The sequence below is a fragment of the Sardina pilchardus genome, chromosome 11 (genome assembly GCF_963854185.1).
Source record: "Sardina pilchardus chromosome 11, fSarPil1.1, whole genome shotgun sequence".
In the NCBI taxonomy this organism is placed as follows: domain Eukaryota; kingdom Metazoa; phylum Chordata; class Actinopteri; order Clupeiformes; family Clupeidae; genus Sardina; species Sardina pilchardus.
The window spans coordinates 12,011,343-12,038,175 of NC_085004.1; the positions used below are offsets into that span (position 1 = coordinate 12,011,343).

At 41.8% G+C, this 26,833-nt stretch overlaps 1 long non-coding RNA gene across 1 annotated transcript; it reads right to left on the reverse strand.

Moving 5' to 3' along the window:
• Positions 1-6,939: 6,939 nt before the first annotated feature.
• On the reverse strand, positions 6,940-25,923 carry LOC134095761 (uncharacterized). The gene is made up of 6 exons (XR_009940607.1): positions 25,822-25,923; positions 24,427-24,516; positions 20,387-20,783; positions 7,609-7,868; positions 7,379-7,517; positions 6,940-7,247 (listed from the first exon to the last, which is right to left on the reverse strand). It is a non-coding gene; the product is annotated as an uncharacterized LOC134095761 (long non-coding RNA).
• Between the last annotated feature and the right edge of the window lie 910 nt (positions 25,924-26,833).

The window sequence follows — 26,833 nt, forward strand, 5'->3', positions numbered from 1 at the left end:
TCCTAGCGCAGGCGTGATGTAGTCTCGTCACATGGCCTGGGAGCGCGATATGATAGCATGGGATAGTTCAAGTGAACATCATTTGCAAACAAAAACTTAAAACATTTGTCCACAAAGTCAACACGCACTGTTGCTGAAGCATTATAGACATCCTCGAACACTTTCATTCTGCATAAGCATTTGTCTTTGGTGTTCGGATTCATTAAGCTGTAGGCTATTGATATTATAGCCTATAACATGATGGCAATATTTCGTAAATGTAATCAAAATTGACATGGACATGCAAGGAAAATATTACCAATCATCCTAACTAAAGTTCACTTTTATTTTGCCTTATTCTAATAAATTATCGTTTTAGGCCGAGTCCGACGCGTCCATGAAAATGAATGCTCTTTTGTCAGGTCTGTTTGTGCAGCGCCTCATACGATTTGAGAACACACGATATTGCCCATGGTTGTTATTGTCAATGTTCAAAAAGATCAAACATGAATACATTTAGTAGCCTATAGCATACTGTGTTAAAGGTATAGGGGAAATTATGGTGTGATGGCGGTGTGTTTATTTATGCTGACGCTTTTGCTTTGACTCAAACCAACTTTGAATTAAAGGCTAAACTAAACACAGCAGTGTAGCTCACACCTCCCTTCCGTGCTTCCTGAGAAGCTAGTGTTTTGTCATTGATAGGGCAACGCTGCCCCACTTTGTATGTTTCATGCAGTCAGGATCATTACAAAAAGTGTTGTGTTAAGATTGCTTACCCTACCTTTAATAAACCACACTGGTTCTACCACATCACACTTTCTATGCCATTCTAGCTGTCCATGTGGCTCAACTGGTTTTGCAAGGGCACCAAAATCTTTGGCCCTGGTCTCGGCCAAAAGAGAGGACGACAGGGAAAAGGTCAACGAATCATCAAGAAAGAAAGAATGAGAAGACAATGACAAGGTATGGCAGTGAGTAATTGTTGCACCTTCTTTTGAAAATACCAATAAAATAGAAAGAATGAGAAATATTTAAACAACTCATTGCGCACAAATGAAACAAGATTATTCCTTTCCTCACTAGGTACTGAATGACCCAAGATTTTGGCTATCAAAGGTCAGTTTTTTATTTTCCACTTACCCTAATATACTGTTCAATAGGCTATGTCCTTTTCTCTCATATAAAACACATAATGATCAGCATTGGCTCGTACATTTTGACAAGACAGTCACATTTGAGTGATCAATCCTTCATCAATCCCCTGCAGAGCTGCCATTATGTAGTGCCTATAGGGCACTACCATTATGGTGTTAACAGTGCCCCCTAGTGGATTACTCTAAATGATACATCTCAGCCCCAGCGCTCAGGTCATTTTTTTGGATAAGGCAGGTGCTCTAAATGAACAAAAGTATGAACACACATCAAATAATGTCAATTCATATATGTAACTCAGTGAATAATATCATACAGTAATTATGTTACATATGGCAACAGCTAGGCTATACATTTGCATTCTGAATTTGAGGAGCAAGCTTTGTGCCTGGAGAAATTACTTAATATTTAATTTCAGTTCATGAAACCTAGGACAATACTCCCTGCATTATAGCCTATTACTTCTTCATAGACCCACTCACTGAGTAGCTTTCATCCATTCCTAAACACACATGATTAACTGCTCCTGCTGGTGAACCAGGGATGCGAAGCTAATCAAGACCGCAACTAAGCATGGTAACTGATTGTATGAAAGAAATTGGTAACACTTGTTATGACCTAGGGGTAAGGCCACAACAAAAGAGGGAGTCGAGAGGTTGGATTGTTAACTAAAATATGGATTTAATAACCAAAGCAAATGAACTAATAGAAAACGAACAACAAAGAGTGTGAGATGGGTCCAAGTCAGTTGTCAGTAATGCATGGATGTTGAAGGTTTGCAATGTATCTGAGTGTAGTGTTGCATGTCCAAAACCCAAAGTCAGAATGGCCCTCTCAAGGGGAGAAGCAGCAGGCCTCTTATCTGCACCCCTCAGGTGCAGCTCATCAGCTCGTTTGGTCTTGAGCACACCTGAAACAAAGACAATGAGCAGAAGGCCTCACAGGCCGTCACACTTGTGTTAGTGTATCTACATAATGAAGTACAGTGTAACAACCTGTAACTATGTAATATCACATGTTGTCCATACACAATGTATTTTTGTGTACCTAATTTATTAGTACATGTGTAATAAGAAGTAAATAGCTTAGAAAAATAAAGTGGCTATGGGATGAAGTTTGAGGCTCTTGACACCCCCTACGTAAAATGTGTGTGAACAAGATTATCCCCCTGGGGACATCAGATTATCTATCTTTCAGTTTTTTTCTATATTGGATTTTGGAGTTGCATAACTTGGGCTTGACCTTGTACAGTAAATGTATAGACTGGTTGCAATGTGTTGCAATGACCTTATAGCAATGACTTTATAAGGAGTGCTCAAGTCCAGGACACAGATTCACGTCTGACTCGAGTTCCTATTTTGAGACTCATGACTTGACTAGGACTTGAGCACTGATGGCTCAGACAGCACTGGCCCCATTCTGACCCTCAAGTTACATTTATGACTTAAAGAATGAGGAATAACATTCAAGTTATAGCCAGGAGACCTAGAAATTACAACAGCATCAGTCAATACTCTTATAGAAGACTAGATGTACCGCATGGCGGCACACAATATGACCGCCGCTCAGTTCTGCACATTCTCTCCACAAAAATAAATGACGCCTGTCAACTGACCTCTATCTCCTGTTTGTGCAATTCAAAGACATATCTCCTACTCTTGCAGCTCATGTGTATATAAGTGATTGTGTGCTTTTGTGTATAAGAGAGAGAGAGTGTGTGTGTGTGTGTGTCTGTGCGTGTGTGCATGTGTGTGTGTGAGTGAGTAATCTGTGGATGCGCGTGTATCTGTGTGTGTTTGTGTGTATGTGTCTGTGCGTATGCATACGTGTGTGTGTGTGTGTGTGTGTGTGTGGAATTTGTGGATGTGCGTGTATCTGTGTGTGTGCGTGAGTGTAACAGTATCATTCTTATCCAGCAGCCCTTAATTCGCTCAATAGCATCATCTGCAGGCCGATAGGTGTACAGTCACTAAATGTACAAATAAATTCATTTATTTTATAGCCCCCCATGCTGAAATTCCACAAAACTTGGTATACTCCCAGAGGATGTCAGGTTAATCATACACATGAAATTTGGTGCAGTACATAACATTTCATCTGAAGATTAAAGATTAAAGCAATATAAAATAGCATTTTCCTTTTTTACCATGGGAATGCAAATCACAAATGACTGATTATGGCCTAAACTAAGTTGATGCGGGCTCTTGAGACCAACATACCATAAACATTTCGTCATCCTCGGTGCCACGGTTTAGGTAGTTCGTTAGGAAAAACAGAATTTTTGGGGCTTCGGGGGTTGAGTGGAAAAAAAGAAAAAAACTTATGACGCGATATGATAAATAATAAGTTTGTATGCAGGGGTGGAAATTAGATTTGGAAGATGTGTAGCCTACACGCTCATGTACTGGCAGATGGTCATATTCACCAGCTACTCAATATTCAATGACCTCTTGGTGGCTGGTGCTAATGCGGACTTGTAGTGTGGCAGGACTCAGGAGGGGGGAGAGAAGTGCATAGCAAGTGTGTGTTAGGAGTGGTATGAGAAGAGATATCCTTGGAATAGTTGAGCTATCAAGAGCTTCTTCAAGATAGAGGGACGCCCCTGCTCTGATGGCGCTTGACAGGTCATTCCACCATCAGGGGACTACAAATGGAAACAGTCTTGACAGAGACAGTTAGAGACAAGGAATCAGAGTTTATTGTTCTGCCACATTCAGTGTTCTTGTTAAAGGACAACTGCGGTTTGAGAACAACGTAGGGTCTATTTTTGAATGATAGTTAGTGTAAACCTTACAGTACATTCAAAATTACATTCATTTCTGCAGTTTTGAGCAAGACTGCAATATGCATTTACAATTTAACTGCATGCAACATAGCCCTTGAACTTAGCTTGTTATGTCAACGTCTATCACTATCTAGAACATAGGGCCTAATTTTCAAAAAAAATTAGAGGGCTGACCCCATTGTGACTGATGGTGCTTCATCAGCTTCGGTGCTATGTCACAAATCTTGCTACAGCTCATATACTTCTTGCTCTAGAAATGTGAGCAAATGCAGGTCAGACTCAGCCCAGAAAGTTAATCATTCGCTCTCAACTCTCTGCCTTTGAGAATTCCAAACAGTGCTTGTTCTGTGGTCTTATTTGTGAAGAAAGAGACTGAAATCCTAACAGGTGGAATCCAGTTTAAAAAGGTCAGACTTTAGATAGGTCAGGCCATCCATCATTCAAAGATGTGATTTTGTCTAAATGTGAGAAACGTGCCTTTACATCCTGCAGAAGTTCGGGAGGGGTCCCACATGTGCGGTACTGCCCCTCTGCTTTGTGATATGCCGTGAACTTCAAGCAGGTAGGACATGTCCTAGTGACAGACTTTCAGAAAATGTACAGTCTGGTGAATATGCTTTTCCTTCGTGTTGTAGTGGTTTCGTTAGGTGAAATTGCTTTGCATTTGAGTTGGAGCTCAAAACGTATCATATGCATATCTCGTTGGCCAATATGCATAATAGAGCCATGTATAGATGTATGTCCTCCAAAGGTTGTAGGAAGGTGGAATATGTAGTAGGCTAATGCATGTTAAATCACAACTACAAGTGTGTAGATGAAAAAGATAAAAAAAAAAAAAAAATACATGCAATGTCCTCTAGTCCAAGGCACCGGGGAAATATCTTCTTTATTGCCGTATCCAGGCCTGACATGATGCCTGGTCAATATCCCCACATGCATCCTCCCTTGCCTATAACACAAAAAAGTTCTAGAGATGTTCTTCTCAAGCTTCAAAATGCAAGGGGTCAGTCCACTGGTTGCTCAGAAGAGGTCATACAGCTGGTACTTCTTTTGCTGGCTCATTTTGATGAGGAGGAGCACCTCTAAAGGCCTGGACACAGCAACCCGACCTGCCGACCGTCGGCAGAAAAGCTGTTGTTGGACTATCAGTCGGGCTCTCGTCTCCCCTGGTCGGTCAAAAAAGTGCCACTGCACACACCGAAGCGACGCCGACACAGATTGTACGTTCTGCATGTGCGTGAACTCTGATACATTACCCATAACTGCAGGCTTCAGAGTCAGCCGAGCCGAGTAGATATCATGCAGGATTCGCGGAACTAATTGCAACTAGTTTTCAGACTTCTCTGATTAAGCAATAAGAAAATTATAAATATATCTAGTTATATAGTGTGTATTATTTTATTGCCATTGCTTGTGTGTGAGGCCAACGAAACACTCTCTTGGGCACGGAATAAATAACTTTTCGCCCGTGAACCTAGCTAGCTTGCTAGCTAATATTAGCACAGTAAACAAAAAGTGAATGGGAAATAACCTGAAATAACACACGTTCAGAAACTTAGTTCTATCAAAAATAGTTAAGAAGGTTTATCAAAATGAGTTTGAAACTCACATCACTGAATGTATGGCTAATGGTTAGTTAAACAAGTTAGTGTAGCAGGGCTCTACACTAACTTTTTTTTTCAGGAGCACACGTGCCCAGTGTTGGTCAAGTTACTTGGTAAAAGTAATTAGTTACCGATTACTGATTACTTGTCCAAGAAAGTAATCCTGTTACTTTACTGATTACTTTCCCCAAAAAGTAATTAGTTACTTTACAATTACTTTACTTAGTTACTTTTCAAAAACACACTAACTAGGCTACACAACCTGAATATACTATAAAGCAATACACCTTTCAGACTAATTTTATTCTTTCTGCATATTCCATCATATAAAGTAGAATCAAATGCAGTGTTGTGCATAAACGAGTTCTGTGAACTATGAACTGCATGCAACACATTTGTAAATAAAGAACGTGAATTCGTTCAGATTATGTGAAATGAACAACGAGCGTTACTGCTGAGTTTCAATTAAACGTTGCACAGTTAACCTGCATGTCACGCTCCAATCTTTCATCGATGCTGCGGATGTAACAGAATACATGCTGCATTGTTGCAACAATATTCGGAACGGGCGCGCTGTCGGTGGTAAAATAAAAACAGTAAGTCCTGTGACAGCGGCCGCATTCTGCGCCACCCCTCACTCAAACATACATAGATTCTGTAGCCTATAATAAGCCTAACCGAAGAGTCGGACCTCCGTCTGGCAAACCTCATAGGCTACCGCAGGGGTTATGTCTGAAAGCGACTACAGAGAACGCAGATGATACAGGCTCTATTATTTACGGACATTTTGCTCATTGTCTCGCAAAGACTCCGACGGTACAAACTTATTATGTCCACCGAAAACAAGTTCGAACGTCAACGACCCCAATTTTGAATTTGAAAAGACATTTGAGTTGAAGCATCAGTCCAGAGTGAAAGCATAAGTCATCGAATGAAATGAAAGTAGAAAGAACAATAAAAGTGAAGTAAAGATAAGCAAAAGAAGTCCAAGTCCCGAACTATGGTTAAAAGTTTAGGAAAACCCCAACTCACGTAGGCTATTAAATGCAGCATGGTCATGCTCTCTCCCGCACTCTGTTGTCTCGTCTGTTGTTTACATCTATGGCAATGCGTTGGACATTATACTGATTGTCACCAGACAGTCTCACAAAGCAATTAAAATCGCAGTTTAGTAACGCAGTAATGCAGCCTAAAGTAACGGTAATCTAATTACTGATTTTGCCATTGTAATCCCTTACTTTACTCGTTACTTGAAAAAAGTAATTGGATTACAGTAACACGTTACTTCTAACGCGTTACTGCCCATCACTGCACGTGCCCCTAAGTTAAAAATTTTAGGAGCACAGAAAAAAAATGGGGGCACAAGTACATTTTTGGTTTGAATGTTTATTACAGTGTAATGTTACTTTTTTGCTTTAAAATGGAACTGAATTTCATTTAATTGATGCACTTTAAACAAAAATCATTTCGAAATCAGCCGGCCAGGATTTGTAGTTTGGTCTTCGGGACCTCTTTCCATCTGACAGCCAGTTCTCTGCACAGACTGTCGGATCAAATAACTCAACAAAAGGGCCCTCTGACACAATACGAATGAGGTCCTCTGTCGTATCAACATTAAGTCAGCTTCTCAGCGAATTCTTAATGCGCTTTTGTGCAGAGAAGCCTCGCTCACACTGCGCCGCAGAGATAGGGAGAACCAGCAGGATCTCCACAAGGTGTAGATTCTGTGAAAGTAATTTAATTTAAGAGGGATTCATTCAAACTGATAAAAAAAAAACTAGGTTATATATTAGTCATTAGTCAAGTCATTACAATTAAAGTACAACCTTACATCTATGTTTTCACTGCTCGTTACCTTGTAGTCAGTTCTGTATGGCTCTTTGACCAGAACTGTTTGCCACAAGCTGCTGTAGAACTTGTACTTGAAAGTGTGGCTGACCAGAGTCTTCATATTCTGCCACTCCCCAGGCACAGCATCCAACTGGCATCCAGCGCTAGAGAGAGAAAAGCATAGGCTTGTTACTCATCTGTTTCATAACTTGGTAACCCATCAAGCTAATCATATTATACATCAACGTACTGTACCTGGTAAGGACATGACTGAAATGCTCCATTAGGGCCTCCAATTGATCATTGCCATAATCAACCAGTTCAGTGCTGTTTTCAGGCCAAGTGTCATGGTGGAAGATTTTGAAGCAATTCACAGCACTATAGTCCTCCAAGGAATAATTGATGAGATTTTCAAATCTGTAGTTGAGGGCTTCTACAGTGGTGGTGATAGCTGTGGTGATGTTCTTTTATAGCCTGTGCTGCATTCCTGTAACATCCCCTGAGAGTGGCACACCCTTCAAAAAATAATAATGAAGAAAAAGGAACAAAAGAATAACGTGTTTTACACAGTGGTGTTGTAGAGTTCTAACTTAATGGTGAGCAACATGACATCGGATAGATGGATGGACGGACAGACAGACAAACAGACAGACCTAGTTGTTCATCACAAGGGAATTGTAAAGCACCTAGCTGACACAACATACAAATTTAACATGATCCAATTATTCAATAATTCTTATAGAAATGTAAGTCAAGTGAGATGATTAGAAATACTAGTCAGGCATTAATTCTTGCTGCTGACCTGCTGTACTAGCACTACACTCACTCTACTGAATCCCTACCACACCTGAAATGAGACCTCTTGCCCTTGAAGACAATCCAAGAACTGGCACAACATGCCTCCTCTCTTAAGGCTGGCTTACATTGCACGATTTTGGCCTGTTTTAACAGTCGGCGACTAAATTTCCAAAATCGGGCGGAAATCTTGAGAGTTGTGCTAGAATCGCAGCGCGCTCCCGTCATCTAAATCGTTTAGTGTAAGGTGCCAATCTTAGCGGTTTTAAGTCCGTCGGAGGCAGTCTTTCTCTAGTTTTGCCGTTACGACAATATCAAACATGTTTGATATTATCGGAAGTCTTTTCAGTCGTGGCTCATGCAAATACTGACGTGAACATTAAAAACCAATAGTAACCTCTCGCGAACACGAAAACAGGAAGGGGCAAAATAGGCGACAGCTGTAGCCTGTATGATTATTTGTTATTTCATTTCTTATAATTTATTAGTCGGCTATTCTACGAGACAGAACAACTCTATATCTGTTAGTGATGTCACACATCAAACAATGCTGCAGAAACGCGAAAAAAATTCTTTGATATGAGTAGGCTATCATGTGATTTCCTGTTAATGATGACGTGTAGCCTATTGCACGATGGAAATAATTTGAAGGAATCTAGCAGCAGTCTTGTAAATAGTGACCCACAGTCTTTGCAAAATCCTAATCTGAGACTGGCCTGTGACTAGACTGTGACTAAAAACTCAATGAATTGTCTTTAGATGTGAGAGGGTCTGAGACTGTAGTCTTTCAAAAATCTTTTCCAAATCTTTGCAAAGTCTGTCAATGTAAGGTAGGCTTTAGGTGCTTTCTCCATAGCCTGCAATACCATTATTGTCTTTCTGATTGCTGAGATGGCCTGGGGTAGAATGAGAAGATCATTCCTTTGAAGGACGCAACTGAGTGAGGCCAGTTCATTAAACACATCAGCCAGGAAATGGCTAAATGCACAGAATTTAAAGGGATTATCCAGAGTAAAATGCACTTTAGATCAATATACGGATGATTGGGAGTGCATACGTTGAGTTGCCATCAAATCATGTCATTCGGATGTGTTTTGAGAAAGTTCGATTTTACCATTTTTAGCCAAAAACTCGTTAGCCTGGAGGTGAACCGGGCATGTCCGGTACAAAATGTGCATGTGCGCTACAAAAATGTAATGTTGTTAGGAACAGTAGAAGAGGTATAAAAATACCGTTTTGTAGCGGCGAAAGGACATGCCCGGTTCACGCACTGCTTCTTTGCATCTACTTTCCATCTCCCTCTCCCTCTTATCTTTAAATCACACTGTCAGAAAATGTCTAATCGTCCATACGCAAAGGATTGTGGGCTATTTTTCACGCCGAGGATCCATCGATGCATCTGTAACGGGTGCTAGCTGGTTAGCTATGCTGTAGAGCGTTAGTAAACCTCACTCCCCGACTCTTCAAGAGTGCTGCTGGCATGAAAGCTAGTAGCCTGGGCTTTTAGCTGGATTGTTAGCGCGCTCGACTCCCGATCCGAGGTGCTGCTGTCTCGCGGGTTCGAGTCCGGGCGTGTGCAGGGCTGGACCGCGGTGGTTCCACACAACGCAGGTTACATTGGTGCCGTGACCCGGATCGGGAGTGAGGTTTAGGGGGGTGAGTGTAACGGATGCTGCCTGGTTAGCTATGCTGTAGAACGTTAGTAAACCTCACTCCCCGACGCTTCAAGAGCGCTGCTGGCATGAAAGGTAGTAGCCTGGGCTTTTAGCTAGATTGTTAGCGCGCTCGACTCCCGATCCGAGGTGCTGCTGTCTCGCGGGTTCAAGTTTGGGCGTGTGCTTGGCTGGACCGCGTAGTTCCACACAACGCAGGTTACACATCCTCCAAAATTCTCAGAATGAAGGTCTCAGTACTTGAAAAAAGCTGCTGTCAGATTTTGTTCCGTGGACACAAGTTTATGAAGGTATTTTTGGTGCAAAAGTCACAAGCACATTTAACTGCAGATTTCGTATTCGCCCACTAAAGTCACAAATGTGTAACCGTACATTTGAAGTTGTACATTTTTTTTTCATACCTTGTTAACACAAAACAGGGCTACGGGTTCACAAATCTGTTTTACAAGTTTACAAAATCGTTTTACATACACAAATCCTAACCTGTGCATCTCAAGTTCCTGGCCTCATCCCCTCGAGACTTTTGCCCCATTTACACTGCAACGATTGGGGTAAAACACATTGGCACATCCTCTGAGAACATGCACAACATTCTTGCATTTGTAAACCCAAATGTGAACTAATGCAACAGAAGTTGTGCATCTGTGAAATATTTTCTCATTCATAAAATTCTATAGATCGCTGTGATCATTGAGCATTTTCTCGCACGACTACAAGTCAATCAATACAAGTGCTCGAATCTCCTTCTACGAGTTTCAGTTTATGGATACTTTTGCACTATTTACACCACCTAGCGAGGCGCGACTTGTATTCGTGATTCGTGCACGTCGAGCGAATCGATGGACAAGAAAACAAGGCGGCCGGATCTAGATCTTGGATCGCGCCCAGGCATCCCTGCTCATGTAAGTAAGTAGAGGAAAGTTTGCTTGTTTGTTTACATTATCATGACAGGTAGCCTATGTCTAGCTTAATTTACCTACTTGCTTGCTAAATCCTCTCTAGTGTCAGATCAAGCTATCGCTAGATAAACGCAGGATATTGCCTAGCCTACACAGAAATAACACCGTCCGTCCGAGGACATAATCTGACACAATCCTTCAGCAATTTTCGCACAGCTGAGTTGTATCTTGCATAAAATCAAGACTATCGGGTAGGGCTAGGCAAGTAGTTGTTTGCTGTGCAGACTTATGTAGGCTTATACACTAATCCAGCGCGAACTTTATGGGCGCTGCCATCTTGAATATCGCCATTACTGCGTGCCTGCGAGTGTGACGAGTGACACTTGTCTGTGCTTTTCAATGAAAGCATCCTGTCAGAGAATGTCTAACAAGAGGACTGCTAATGAATGAAAATGTCAGGTGAAAGGGAACATTGGATCAATGATGTCAGACTGTACCAAAACTTACCAATGAAGGTAATTTATTAACACCATAAGGTATTAAGACGTGTATTAATGACAGCTAACTTCTGCAACAGCCGCCTATGGAACCAACAGGCTAATTTCTTAGCAGCCAGGCACGCAGTAATGGCGGTTTTGTGTTACTTCCGTGTTTCGCTGGATTAGTGTATAGGGCCTAAATAATAAGGTCGTAACAAACGACAATCGCAACAAATATTTTTTCTCATTTTGTGGAAAGAAAATCTATCAATCGTGCGTCTTTTATCGATATTATGGAAACGGATACTTACTGTACTTTGATATAAACAGGGATGCCTGGGCACGATCCCAGGATCCAGATCCGGCCGCCTTGTTTTCTTTTCGATCGATTCGCTCGACGTGCACACATACAAATCCTTTTTGCACCTTGCTAGTGCAAAAGTATCCGTCCGGAAAACAACAGCTGAAACTCGTAAAAGGAGACTCGAGCACTTGTATCAATTGACTTGTAGTCGTGCAAGAAAATGCTCAATGGTCACAGCGATCTATATAATTTTATGAATGAGAAAATATTTCACAGATGCACAACTTCTGTTGCATTAGTTCACATTTAGGTTTACAAATGCAAGAATGTTTTGCATGTTCTCAGATTATGAAACACGGACGTGCTAATGTGTTTTGCCCCAATCATTGCAGTGTAAATGGGGCAAAAGTCTCGAGGGGATGAGGCCAGGAACTTGAGATGCACAGGTTAGGATTTGTGTATCTGTCAAACGATTTTGTAAACTTGTAAAACGGATTTGTGAACCCGTAGCCCTGTTTTGTGTTAACAAGGTATGAAAAGGTATGAGTACAACTTCAAATTTACGGTTACACATTTGTGACTTTAGTGTGCGAATGCGAAATCTGCCGTTAAATGTGCTTGTGACTTTTGCACCAAATATACCTTCATACAAGTTAGGCTACCAACACTCAAGAACAGTTGGTCATGTGTTAATCAATTCAATTTCCAACCATTTCACAACAGCTAATTCTGGAGTAGCCTAGGCTAACTAGCCCGCTTGCTTGCGAGACTCGGCTGTGAACTGCACCGGTTTCCTTATTTGGGTTTATGTTGCCAGAACGGTTGTTGTCAGAAAATTAATGGATCAGTGATTTTCGAATGAAGTATGATGGCCATGCAAATTACGAGTTTTTCGGGAGAAACAACTAAACGTGAGGGCGGCAGGAGATGACCTTAGTTCGGAATTTTGGACATAGGACCTTATTTCCAACTTAGTCGGGGTGATATAGGTCGGTGAAGACCATTTTCAATGAATTTCTGCCCTTCCTTGAGTTGCAGCGTTCATCTCGTGCTAACCTAGGTGCCGAGATAACGCAAGTCAACGGTAACATCCAGCCTGCCACTGAAAACACTCCACAGAACACCCGAAACAAATAAATGATAACGTCAGACTATCAATGCACATGCCTGTTGATAGAACAATGTTAAAAATAAAACTAACCTTGCATCGCATTGCAATAGCCTACTTTGTTCCCTGTATGGCAGTGGCGGATTGATATTGAGAAACTAGTCCCTCAAAATGTAATAAATCATTGAGTTGCAAGGTTAGTTTTATTTCTAAAATTATTCTATCAACACGGACACGTATATCGATAGTCTGACGTTTTAATTGACGTGTCTCGGGTGTGCGGTGGAGTGAGTAAGACTGTTGTTGATGTCAGACTGATGTTACCGTAGAAATGCGTTAGCTAGAACCAGCGTTAGCAAAGGGGGACGCTGCAACTGAAGGAAGGGGGCAAACGCGATAAAAACGGTCTCCACCGACCTATATCACCTCGGTAAAGTTGGAAATGAGGTCCTATGTCCAAAATTAAGAACCTTTAAGATAGGAGAGAAACAAGGGGGAAACGGGAGTTTTTGGCAGGTATGCTCTAGCCTTCCACTCATAAACTGTAAAAATAGTTTTCACCTCGACGTCTCATTAAAACTTCTTCCTCTCCGTTTTTGGTGATTTGGTGAACTGAAACAGCGCCACATATAGGCCTTGAATATGAAGTAGCGTTAAATCCGTTTGGACGCAAATACTCTTGAAACGCTGCCAGGTAAAACGGAGGTAGTGGGGTCGTATAAGGCTCAGTCATTTAAAATTCGTGTTAAAGTTTGGTTTTCACTTCCCAGTTGAAGTTTAGGGTCTACAGAAAAATTTGAGTCCGAGTGTCAAACACACAGATAAAAAAATGGCCTCTAGGGGGCGCCGCAAAATATATAAACTGCTACAACTTTGGATTAGATTATCCAATTTTAACTCATTAAAGGTAGGGTATGGAATTAGCTTTTTTGGTCGTTTTTGCAAAATCACTTGAAATCCTATTCCTAACCCACTTACAGCCACTGAGTTGGAAGCACTGAAATGGAAATTAAACACGTCAATCATCTGCAGAACGGGCAGGGCTCGAAAAACTCCAGCCAATAGTATTCTAAACCCCATACCATCATTTCACAGCTCATTTGTCAATCTAACGGTCTTCGTCTTCCTCTTCCTCCTCCCCCCCCCCCCCCCCCGCACGCGACCTGTTCGTGCACATAGCACGAAATCTGTTGACCGCGAGTCAATGCTGAAACTAAACTAGGCCTGCTACACGTCCCATAATGTTCCCCTCAAGTTGTATGTGTCACTTCATTTCTATACATACTAAAGCAGCGGATACCTACGGAAACTCAATCACCCACGCAATAAATAAGCTATGTAGCAAAAATTACATTTTACTGTGACTCGAAGAGTGTTGTAAACATGAAATCGAAACTTAACCGCTTGGAGCTACAGTGGAATAGGCGAACCAACGGGCCAGCACTAAACTCGGATATTTCAGAAGATAAACGCCCTGGTAAGAACCAAACCAGATTCTGTTCAAATATACACACCTATGGCTACTGAAAGATGTATCAAATGTTATTTGTGTATTAAAATGCATCGTTGTTTTAGAATTTCCGAACGAAAGGGCTGGTAGACTAAGGTGCTTTTACCATAATGTAGGCTATAAAATCATCTACCTTGTCTGATTTGTGGAACTATTACCTAACCCTTTGGAGGTGAATAAAGAATGTAATTGGGGAAGTTGATGTGGACGATTGTATGGAGACTAGAGCTCATAGACGCCAGGCTGGCATTTCATTTAGCCTGGCTCGCTCTCGCGCATAATTTTCGTTGGTGCATGAATGTGTGTCCAAGGAGGGCGGGACTTGAGGTTGTATTCAAAATCTGCCGGCTGTTTTGCGAATTCCGTACCCAACCTTTAACTGCCATTCAATTGCATTTTTCAATGGGGAGGGCTCATGGGTGAGCTTGGGAACGATCTGGCAGAGTTTCAGGCTTGTAAACAGACTGTACTAGCGATCCGGACCGTTAGATGACAGCAGTGCCATTTGGATGATTATCTGCCTGTAGAGTGTACATGTAGACATGCAACAAGCTAGTACTGAAGATCGACCACAGTGGATCTAGTTTGCACGCGGTGCAGGGAATAAATATGCTTACTTCTTACATCAAGGATGGAAAACATGTGAACGGTATGATCCATTTACATTGGATTTGCTGTTTAGACTAACAACAACTTTGCTGCTAGCTTGCTAAGTCTACCGTCCTGTTCAGAGTCTATAGCGACCATCAGAGTCCCTAGCAACCTTGACGAGACTGACGAGATAACAGTGCAATCGTGGTTGACATACTACTGAAACGCTAACGTTAAAAAGTTGATTTTCACAAAAAGATCGTTTTCTCCATTTTTTGGTCAGAAACAGGTGTTTTTAGCCAAACTAACCCATGTTCTACTGACGATTACTAAAGAACGAAAACGATAGGGTTACATGCTGCCACTCAGACATGCCACCACTACGACATGCTTCCATTTAGACATGCCTCTATTTCGACATGCTGCTATTTAGACATGCTGCCAATCCGACACATTTTAGTACCCCCATTCCGACAATTTACAAATCCTATTTTTTTCCAAGACAATTTAACGGACCCTATGAGCCCGACGGACGCAAAGTGCGTCAAAAAACACACCCATTTTTCTCTGTACATTGCTCCGCGATTATTAGTCATAGCGAGATGAGACCTATATTGCATGAAAGAGCAGAACCGGGGCTTTAACGAGACTAGACAGTGTCTGTACGATCAAGTATGAAAATAAAATAAAATCATGAATTTAAATCAAAGTATAGGCCTATCATATTTACAGTCTATATTGCTCCACGCAGCCACTGCTCTCGCTTGGATTACTCCGGGACCAGGCATCGCAGGCAACAGACACGCATATCAAATGAAAGAGGAGAAACAGAGCTTTCCATTGATACCAAACACATCGATCCTTTTGTGTTATAAAAACAGACGAAGTGACAAACAAATAAGAATGTCATATAGCTTCGGCTACCGCTACTTTCGTTTGATTTAGGCTACTCGTGAAACCATGGTAAAAAATATATGGCTTGCATGTCAGATAAAAGAGGAGAGCTAGAGCTATCCACAGATGCCAAATACAACCTTAGGTCATAAAACAGACGAAGTGACAGGAAAATAATAACTGTAACATTAATAGCCTATTAATTACCTCATGTCGGAATGGCACGTTGTTTGAAAAAAAAAGTTAAATACCGCCACTGCGACCATGAAAAAAAAATATGTCGGAGTGGTGGGACTTTTTCCCATAAGGAGACATGCCTCCACTACGACAATTGGACGTCAATGTCGAAGTGCTGGTATGTCGGAATGAACGGCGGATACCAAACGATAGAAACAAACCGTTTTTTCCTGGTGAAAGAAGAGTCTACCCAGCTAACAATTTCTGGTTAGGAGAACGTTTTTAGAACGTTTTTTTCCTGGTTAGGAAAACGTTGCCTGAAAGTTGCGAAAGTTGCCACAAGGTTCCCCAGGAAAGTTTTCTTGACGAAAATACTACGTTTTTTTCTGGTTGTTTATTTTGGTTAGCAGAACGTTCTCCTACCCTTTAGGGAACTTTACAATATTTGGTTGCATTAACGTTCCCCTAACCCAGTGTTTCTCAACCGGGGTGCCGCGGCACCCTGGGGTGCCGTGTGGCCTCCTCAGGGGTGCCGCAGAAACATGGCTGACATTGGCTAATAACATGAAATCGAAATAAATTAATACATAATTTTGAAAACTTTCTTCTAGCTTTAACACGCAGTTAAGTAAATTGAGGCCACACATCAGAAAAATAGTTAAAATTCATTTTCTAACGCCGAAGCTGCAATCAGTGTTCGGGACGCAGCCTATGACGTCTACAAATTGGTTACTTTTGTTTACAGCGCGCGATATCAAAGGAGTTTAAAGTCATAGAGTTGCCCGTTGTGTGTGTCGCGGTTATTTTAGCAATGTATAGATTTTTGAAAAGAAAAGCTCCAGAGACTGATCCATCTGAATCTAAGCCCTCAACATCATCATCCTCGAGTGGCCATTCAGTGAAGGAGACCTTCAGCAAGACCAAAGACAATAAAAGACAGTACGATGACAGTTACCTCAATTTCGGTTTCATCTTCACCGGCGACTCGTCATGCCCTCTACCGCTGTGCCTGCTATGTGGTATGACATTGTCCAACCAGGCCATGGTACCCAGCAAGTTGAAAAGACACCTGACGACCAATCACCCATCACATGCCAACCAAAGGAGGGACTATTTTGTTCGTTTGAAAAGTCAACACAGCCGACAGGAGCAGGTGATGTTCAAGAGTGCTAACATCTCAAAAAATGCACTGGAGGCTAGCTACCTGGTAGCCGAAATAATAGCCAAGGCTAAAAAGCCTCACACGATTGCCAAATCAGTGATAGTGCCAGCCTGTACGGCTATTGTTAAAAAAATGTTAGGGCCACAAGCAGCTAAAGAGATTGCAAAGGTGCCACTTTCGAACTCTACCATTGGAAGGCGCATTTATGACATGTCGGCAGACATTGAAGACGTGGTTTTAGAGAAAATCCGACTATGTGGTAAATTTGCTTTACAAGTTGATGAATCAACAGACGTGAGTGGCCACGCTCAGCTTTTGGGATTTGTGAGATTTGTCGATGGAGGAGAAATTCGTGATAATTTTTTATTTTGCAAGTGTTTGCCGCACAACACAACGGGAGAGGAAATATACCGTGTAACAACAGAGTACCTTGAACAGGGAGGTTTTAAGTTGGAGAAACTGTATCAGCGTTTGCACCGATGGCGCTGCTGCGATGACCGGCAGTGCCAAAGGTTTCATCAGCAGGATCAGAGCGCAAAACCAACATGTTCGCACCACGCATTGTTTCCTTCACAGAGAGGCACTCGTTGCAAAGACCTTGCCAAAAGAACTTGCCGATGTACTGGACGGGGCAGTGGGCATAGTTAATTTCATAAAGGCACGGCCGTTTAAGTCCCGTCTTTTTTCCATCCTATGTGACGAAATGGGAGCCGAGCATCAGAGCTTGTTGTTGCACACGGCTGTCCGCTGGCTTTCACGCGGAAAGGTTTTGGACAGGCTGTACGAGTTAAGAGAAGAACTCCGAGTGTTCCTATCAAGAGAGAATTCTGCATATGCAGAGTAAATTGCAGATGCACAATGGTGCGCTAAACTCGCATACCTGGCTGATATCTTTAAGCACCTCAATGAACTTAATTCTAAAATGCAAGGTAAAGAGGAAAATCTTCTGAGCTCCTCAGACAAATTGCGTGGCTTCAAGTCAAAACTCACTCTCTGGCGCTCTTGTGTGAAACAGGGAAACGTTGCGATGTTTCCTCTGTACAATGAACATTCAAACAGCAAAAAAAATTCCGGCCTTATATCTCAGCATCTGCAAACCCTTGACGAGAGATTTAATAAGTATTTTCCAGCGGAGACCTTTGCTGGTTTTGACTGGGTCCGTGACCCTTGGAATTCGTGCGCTCTGGAGAGCGCAGCAGACCTGCCAATGCAGGCACAGGAGCAGCTGGCAGAAATGAGAGAAGATCGTACATTACGGATGCAATTCCAAGATATGGCATTGGATACATTTTGGATATTTTTGGAAAAGGAATATCCGACATTGTCAATTAGCGCCGTTGACATACTGTTACCCTTTGCCACGACATACTTGTGTGAACTGAGCTTTTCGACCTTAACTTGCATCAAGAACAAGTACAGAGAGCGCCTGAGAGCTGTGGACGAGGAGCTACGAGTGTGTCTCTCATCCATTCCTGCAAGAATAGAGCGGTTGTGTTCTTCCTCGCAGGCCCAAGTCTCTCACTGAGTGTAAGTCACACTCCTGTGTGTGTGTGTGTGTGTGTGTGGGTGGGTGTGGGTTTGAGTGTGTGTGTGTGTGTGTGTGGGTGTGTGTGTGTGTGTGTGTGTGTGTGTGTGTGTGGGGGGGGGGGGGGGGGGGTGGGTGGGCGTTTTAGTATGTATTTGTTATGCATATGTACATGTGTTATGCATTTGTTGGTCTTCTGAGACAGTGTGTATTCGAATGTTAATCTATATTAAAAAAAAAAGAAAGAAAGAAAGTTTGGGGTGCCTTGAGATTTTTCATTTATGTAAATGGTGCCGCGACTGACAAAAGGTTGAGAACCACTGCCCTAACCTCCCAGCAACAAAGTGTAAAGGGGGAAAAAATATGTAGAATTATCGTGACATCCAGGCATGGCTCGTACACTCGCCGTCTGCGACGACAGCCTATCTGCAACCTGGGAGAGCGAACGTCTCTGATGACTAAGGCAATGACTATATATAACATGTATGTACCTTCACTTACCATTAGCTGCTTGCTGAAGTGCGACGAATACGGCCCGATAACATGACTACTTGTCAGCTAAGTATTTAAATGCCGTTAGGTCTAATACTTTCTTGTCTACGGTGTCTTTTCATATAATTAACGATTAGTCAGATCAAAACATAAGCAGAGCAGGCGCTAGCCTAACACACTGTTTCAACATTCAAAACTGGCTGTTTTTATTGCATCGTATGCCATTAAAAGTCCTCGGTTCAGAATTATGATGGATTTTGGTTTATTTTGTTTTAAATTGGGACTGGGAATTGTGGGATAGGCTGAGTGAACAGCACAGTAGGCTAGGCTATAACTTGGACTACGTGTTAATATAAAACAATTCTCCCCCGGGAACATTGCTGTTTAAGATGCAGTCTCAACGTTTGAGAAAGAATTCATTGGAGTCCTCATCATCATATTTTCATAACAAATAAAAACATGAATGCATTTCAGGTGCCACTCTAATCGATAATGGATTAATCCAACACTATTCGTCAGATTAGTTAGCATGAAATCGTTGTGTGCCTGCCTGGGACTATGGCTAGCTAGCTCTTCCACCCGGTTTACCCTGTACAGTGTTTTTTAAAAGCCTGTTGGACTTAATGGAACAAGTGCATGGAGAACGATGTGAAGAATGTGATCGATACCATACAGCCAGTAGCCTACGTGAGTAACTTTATCTATGTGTTATCCAAATGTCTTAAAGTTAGCGAGGTTGAGTCTGCTAACCCCAGAACTGGCTGTTTTTTTCACGGACCCGAGATGGAAGTTTAGCTTCTTCTCGCGCTGGCCCCTTTAACTGACGGGCTGGCTCTGGTCGGCCGAATATCAATCCAACAGAGGGGGGAAGAATAGAATAGGGCTATACGTCGATTTTGCAAGAAATTATTCCGACTAAGTTGCAGTGTGACTGCTGGCCGTGTTCAATTGGAAACTCATAGAAACTCTGGGGCGATTTTCATCAACAATAATCAACCCCATGCATATAACCAGAGAATACCGATATGGTTATACAAATAAGATACCATAAAACAACTAAGTAGCAACGTTGTGTGAAAAGAGAAATGCAACCAGAATATAACGTTTTTTTTCTTTAGTTGTAATAACGTTCTCTCCAGGTTACTGATAAACTAACCACAGGAGAACCAGCGGCTAACGTTATTTGCTTGCTGGGATTCAACCAGAATATAACGTTTTTTTCTTTAGTTGTAAAAACGTTAGGGGAACGTTATTTGTTTTGACAACCTGGAGATAACGTTCTCTAAACGTTATTAGTAGGTTGCTGAAAAACGAACCATAGGGGAACCAAAAGCTAACGTTAGTGAAAGTTAGCAGAACGTTAATTGTTTGCTGGGTACTCTTTCATTTGGTACCTTCAGTGTTTACATAGTCATAAATCTCACCGTTCGGTGGATCTTGAGTGTCAGCTTCCTCGTGGTTGCAGCGATCCATTGGACAGCCCAATAGACACAATTAAGGTAAAAAGATGTAAGTCACTTTGGTTAAAAAGCGTCAGCCAAACATAATATAACGTATATGGTTACCTAGTTTGCAAATCATAGCATTTTGTTTTTGTTAACATTTTACACAATGTGTCCCAACTTATTTGGAAACAGGGTTGTACATATTTGATTCCAGGGTCTATAAATTGGATATAGTATTGATCACTTAACTGCCGCTACTTACAATGTGCCCTAGTCAGCCTTCCCACCACCAACCGGAGAGCTGTAAGGTCCATGCTCTCTGGTATGTACTGGGCAAAGTGGGCATCCTCCTGTTTGTCTTGTTCTGGTTGTACTGCTACATAAAATTACCAAAACAAATATTTAAAACAAAAAAATAAAGTGAATCTAACTAACCAAGATACAAAGTTATTGGGAAACCTGACCATAGAAATAACACAAAAAGATGTTAAAAACATAAATACAGGTGAAACTAAAAATAATAAATAGAATATTGCGGAAAACTTCATTTATCTCAGTATTTCAACTGGAGAGGTGAAACTCTTTACATGCAAAGTGAGATATTTCAAGCCTTTGTGATAATGTTGATCATTATGGCATACAGCTTATTCAAACCTCAAAATTCAAAATCTCAGAAAATAAGATTATTGTGAAAAGGTTCAATATTGTAGGCTCAAAGTGTCACACTCTAATCAGCTAATTAATCCAAACCGCCTGCAAAGGGTTGCTGAGCATTTAGATGGTTTCTCAGTCTGGTTCAGTAGAATTCACAATCATAGGGAAGACGTAACTTCAAGTAACTTCAAATGTCGTATTCCTCTTGGTAAGCTCCTGAACAACAAACATCAGATGCGTCTCACCTGGACTAATTTTCCATCAGGACTTGCAAAAGTACCAAAACCTGGTTCAATGACCATGGGATTACTGTGCTTGATTGGTCAGCAAACTGCATGACCTGAACCCGATAGAGAATCTGCCATGGATCATAGACCTCTGTAGCCTAGAAATCTAGACGCACCCTAGCGGCCAAAAATATTTTTGCCTAGCGGGATGGTCTAGGGTCGCACCGTTGAGGAAAAGCCTGCGCCAGGGTCGAGTTCAGCCGAGCCAATCAGAACGCTCTATCTGTGTACGGAGTCCTTGAGCCCGCCTTAGCTCACCTTCGGCTTCCGATAATAAGACGCCAGGGGGCTGGACCATGCGTCCTCGTTCGACGAGTTGGGTTTGAGACCGTATCGCACAACCAGGGCTGCCAAGTCATTTCTCCCGCAAAATATTTCCCCATTCAGTGCACTTTATATTTGTTTTCATGATGATAAACTTTGGTCATTGCCTTGCCGTAGTTCGAGCTCTGATTGACTGACAGCAATAACCAATCCATCAGTCCTTTGTGCCTAAATCTCACCAACCATAGAAGGCATCACGCAATATAAACAAATCAGAAGCAACGTAAGGCGGGTCTTGGCGCCTCTAACTTGTCTTTCAAACACACAACAGCGCCGACTCCGACAATTAGATTTTAAACGTTCTACCTGCTAGTTTTTTTCACTGTTGATTATACCTGTTGCAGAGCTGTGTAACATTTATTTGCCTCTTTCTTGATAAGTTCACACTTTGAGTGTGACAGTCAAAAAAAATGTCGCCAAAAACAAAAGATTAGGCTAACGAAGCGCACTCGTTTGAATCGGCTTTGGAAGAGTTAGACTTGGGCTTTTCTTTGAAGTTTGAGCAGAAAGAGACACTTAAAGGGATAATCCGGAGTGAAATGCACTTTAGATCAATTTTTCGGACTATTGGGAGTACATACGTTGAGTTGACACCAAAATCATGTCATTCGGATGTATTTTGAGAAAGTTCGAGTTCACCGTTTTTAGCCAAAACTCGTTAGCCTGTAAGTGACCGGGGCAGGTTCAATTTAATCGAGTCAGTACCTTCCGGAAATGTTGCTGCGGCAGCTGCGCAACGCTTCAACAACACTTTACTAACATTTCCGGAAAGGTACTGACTCGATTAAATTCATTCTGGACTCTCTATCCGACCACATAAAGACGTGGGGATACTTCGGTTTGGCTTTAGGGACCCTCTACTCACTACCACGTAAGTGTAGTGTTGTTTGGAACAGTAGAAGAGGTATAAAAATAGCGTTTTGTAGTGGCGAAAGGACCTGCCCCGGTCACTTACAGGCTAACGAGTTTTGGCTAAAAACGGTGAACTCGAACTTTCTCAAAATACATCCGAATGACATGATTTTGGTGTCAACTCAACGTATGTACTCCCAATAGTCCGAAAAATTGATCTAAAGTGCATTTCACTCCGGATTATCCCTTTAAGTCATTCGTTTTAAGGAAGGATGTATTTGCCGTTTTGCCGACCGGCTACGATTGGTCACAAATGCTGGCCTATTACGTGCAGAGGCAGTTTGAAAGACAACTGTTCATCCCACCCACAGGCTTCAACTCTGTGAATGGTCCGACCCCAGACTATACATTTCTGTGTAGTTTGGCTTGCCAGGCTAAAGGCCCGATCAGATTACAGGCGGCATGCGCTATGAAACCCATTCATTTCAATGGGTTGAGAGCGCAAAAGCGGCTCTGCCGCTAAGCGCAGCAAAGCGCAGCGCCGGCGGCATTTTGCCGCTTTGCCGCTGTTGCGCTTGCCGCGGTCAAAGTTGAAACATGTTCAACTTTGACCGCGGCGCGCTGTAAGTGAATGGACTTTTGCGCGGAGCCCAGCAGTAACCATAGAAATAGGAGCGGTAACAACAACAAAAATCGTAGAACGTTATCTCAACCAAGAGCAACCTAGCGGTGAGCGCAGCGCATGCCGTCTATAATGTGATCGGGCCTTGAGACCTCTGAAGTTCGCCTACAAAAAAGCCACCATCTTTGCCCAAATAAGGAGATCCGGTATCTTGAGATTTTTTCTATGGGAAAATAACATGGGGATTTTCAATTATCACACCTGTTAAACTCTCGCGGGGATGATGACATTGGAAATGCAGACGTTTTTCACTACACAGTTTTGTCCACTGCCGTCTAGTGGATACTGTGATCTTCGGTAGGTGAAGACAGCACACTTTGATCTTTGCTACCCCACAGCTAACTTACCATGCAACTTGCCATAGGCAGTTAGCTTCAATTAACTCCCGGATCTCCTTATATGGGCAAAGATGGCTAGCCTGGTCCTGACCATCCCATAATACTACCATTTCATTTCGTATTATGGTCTGGAATTTCTTTGCTCTGAAGCGCTTGCAGGAAGCGGGAAGTAACGCCCAGTTCTGGTTTGAATTGATTGGACAGCTCTCACCCAATCGGCGATAGTTACTCATAACAACATAGCGCAGGCGTTTAACGTCATCGTCACGAGCGCCCTCCCCCTTTCGCCCCCACCAACCCGTCTCTTCGTTTATTGGCTGCTTTCTGGAGGGGGGGCGTTCTGTTACAATTCTACCGAGCAGAATGCTCCACAGAGGAGCACGGCCAGACTCGTAGTGGAGGCAATCCTTGGCCGGAAGTACGTGGATGGCTCGCGAGGCTAAAAGATGGCAGCTTTGGATCCTTCTTGTAGGCGAACTTCAGAGGTCAATTGCCAAGAGAAAGATGAGAGACATGAGACTGAACAATACAGAAGAACTGAAGGCAGCTATTGCAGCTATTGAAGCATCCTGGTCTTCCATAACACCTGAGCAGTACCACAAGCTGTTAGCATCCATGCCACACCGCATTGAGGCAGTAATTCATCCAAACGGGGCCCAAACAAAGTATATACATACTGTATGCATGACTATATTTCATAGGGTCGACATTTCTGTATTTAAAATCCATTTTTTATTGATTTCGTGTAATATTCTAAGTTTCTGAGATTTTGAATGTGAGGTTTTCATAAGCTGTAAGACATAATCATCAGAATCATAACACATGAAGGCTTGAAATATCTCGCTTTGCATGTAATGAGTCTATACAATATATCAGTTTCACCTTTTGGGAAGACTGGTCTGTTGGAGAGATGGTGCTGCAGGATGTTATCCAGCACCTCGCATAACAGAAAGGCCCTAATATGTTCTGGGCCTGAGCATGGAGAGACTGGTTAACAGGAGCCCTTTAACACCATTGATTTACTGAGAGTAAACAAACTGCAATTCCAAGAAAACTGGGACAGTATGGGAAATGCTACATATACTGTTCTTTTTTCTTTATGAATGCAAATGCCTTTACAAATATATAGACATTTCCAATTTGATGGGCACTGACTCCAAACTAGTCAAGTGTCTGAATAAGATTAGGTTTGAACTGTTTAATCATATACTATAGAAGGTGAATGGCAATATTTCATAGGGGTTTTATGTGATAATGTAGTGAGGTAATTTTGATACCGAATTTTCCAATTTTCCATCAAATTTGATGAAATTAAAGTCTACATCGAATGAAAACACAGTTGGACACGCCAACATGTGTTGGTATTCAAATATACAATATGACCATTTCACAGGATGTCACATTTTCATTTTTAACAATATTTTTACTTTACTTTACCATATTATCATTGTTTACAAGAAGCAATTTGTATACAAATGTACAAATGCGCCTACATTCTGTGCAGTGATGTACACATTGTTTTTTACTTTAGAGCAAAAGCATGAACTAACAAAAACTTTATGGGGGAAAAACACAGTGTAGATGTTTACACAGGTCATATAGTTTTTTTTTCCGTCATCGATTCTGAATTTTCCGTCAACGATTCCCGGGACACCGTAACACCCGGGGCACATGAAACTTGGTAGGCATGTAGCCCCAGTAACCCCCCCCCCCCCCCCCCCCCCCAAACACATGCACAAACACGCCCACACGCATGCACACATACACCCTTACACCCCCCCCCCCCCCACACACACACACACACACACACAAATTGTTAAAAAATAATTTGAACAAATCAAATGTTTACATAATTTGAGACAGATATTCATCTTACGCATACAGAATAAATCTTTCATCTTTTACAACAAGTTATGTAAAATTGGACCAAAATCAAGTGTTTTTATAGTTTTGATCAATACACAATTTTTAGGTTGTATTCCAGTTTTTACACTGCTAACACACTGCTCAATACCTGAGATTCAAAAGCGTTTTCACAGACAATATTAAATAAATATTGATTTATAACATCAACTGACAAGCTCAGGATTGGCAGTTTACAATGTAATTCCAGAAAAGGCATTGAAATTCTCTTGGTCAGAATGGCGATGGGATTTTTAATAATCTAAAGGTTTGTGTAGAGTTACACGTTTAATCTGATCAACTTCATGTCATCAAGATTAGATGATACACTGTCAGTCTTATTTTACTGGGGTTAAATTATGGACAAAGCTATACCTGCAAAATGAACATAACTTCTGCCTTTCTGTGTATCAATCCACACTGAAAGACAGGGGTGTTGCAGCAAATTCATGTTGGGCCTTTTGACACCAGTTCGACATCTATAAATTAAGAATCATGAGAAGAACGAACAGCAGACTTGTATTAGCATCACAATCTTCAGACCTGTAATCCCCCCCCCCCCTCCCCCCCTCCCCCCCTCCCCACACACACACACACCATACAGAAATACCTTTACTTACCCTCTTCTCCACCTTATGCCATTGAGCCTGGCTAAAACGTCTCTTCCTTTGGGAAGCGGTTCTCGGACGAAGATTAGGCATGTCTAAATCGTAGTATGAACAGAGTACAAGTTAAATAAGACATGCGAATACCATTCGCATAGCTACATTTTGTAAGTCGCTTTAAAAGAATCAGTTAAATTACTGAATGCATAAAAATGGATCAAGGTTTATTTAGAGAGCATGTCTAAAAATGCACCTGATTTATTAGTACACCGAATATATCAGCTGTCTGATATATATCATATATCAACTATCTTATTAGCTTTAAGTAAAATTTAGTATATAAACATCTACTTGGAGTGTGTGACATGATGTAACATGAGTACAGAGGGATAGGTTTCAGAATCAGTTCTCACAGCAAGTGCATAAATGATCTCGTTGATGCGGGCTCTAAGCAAAGCCAGTGTAAGCGATATGAACGTAGTTGATGGCAGGTTCTCCAGTTGATGCGGACTCTAAGCAAAGCTAGTGTGAGCGATATGAACGTAGTTGACAGCTGGTTCTCACAGTGCATAAATTATCTCGTTGATGTGTCCATACTACTGGTGATGGAAAAGTTAATTTGTTCATCCTGCTTCTCACAAGAGCCCCTGTTACATTTTTGGTTTCTCGCCTTGCCAAATGATGAAAGCGTATCTTGCAGTAGGCCTACATGGAGGCTGCATCTTAACCAAGGTGTGAACATGATTTTCTTCAACACAAGTCTCAAACAAGTCTTGTTGTGC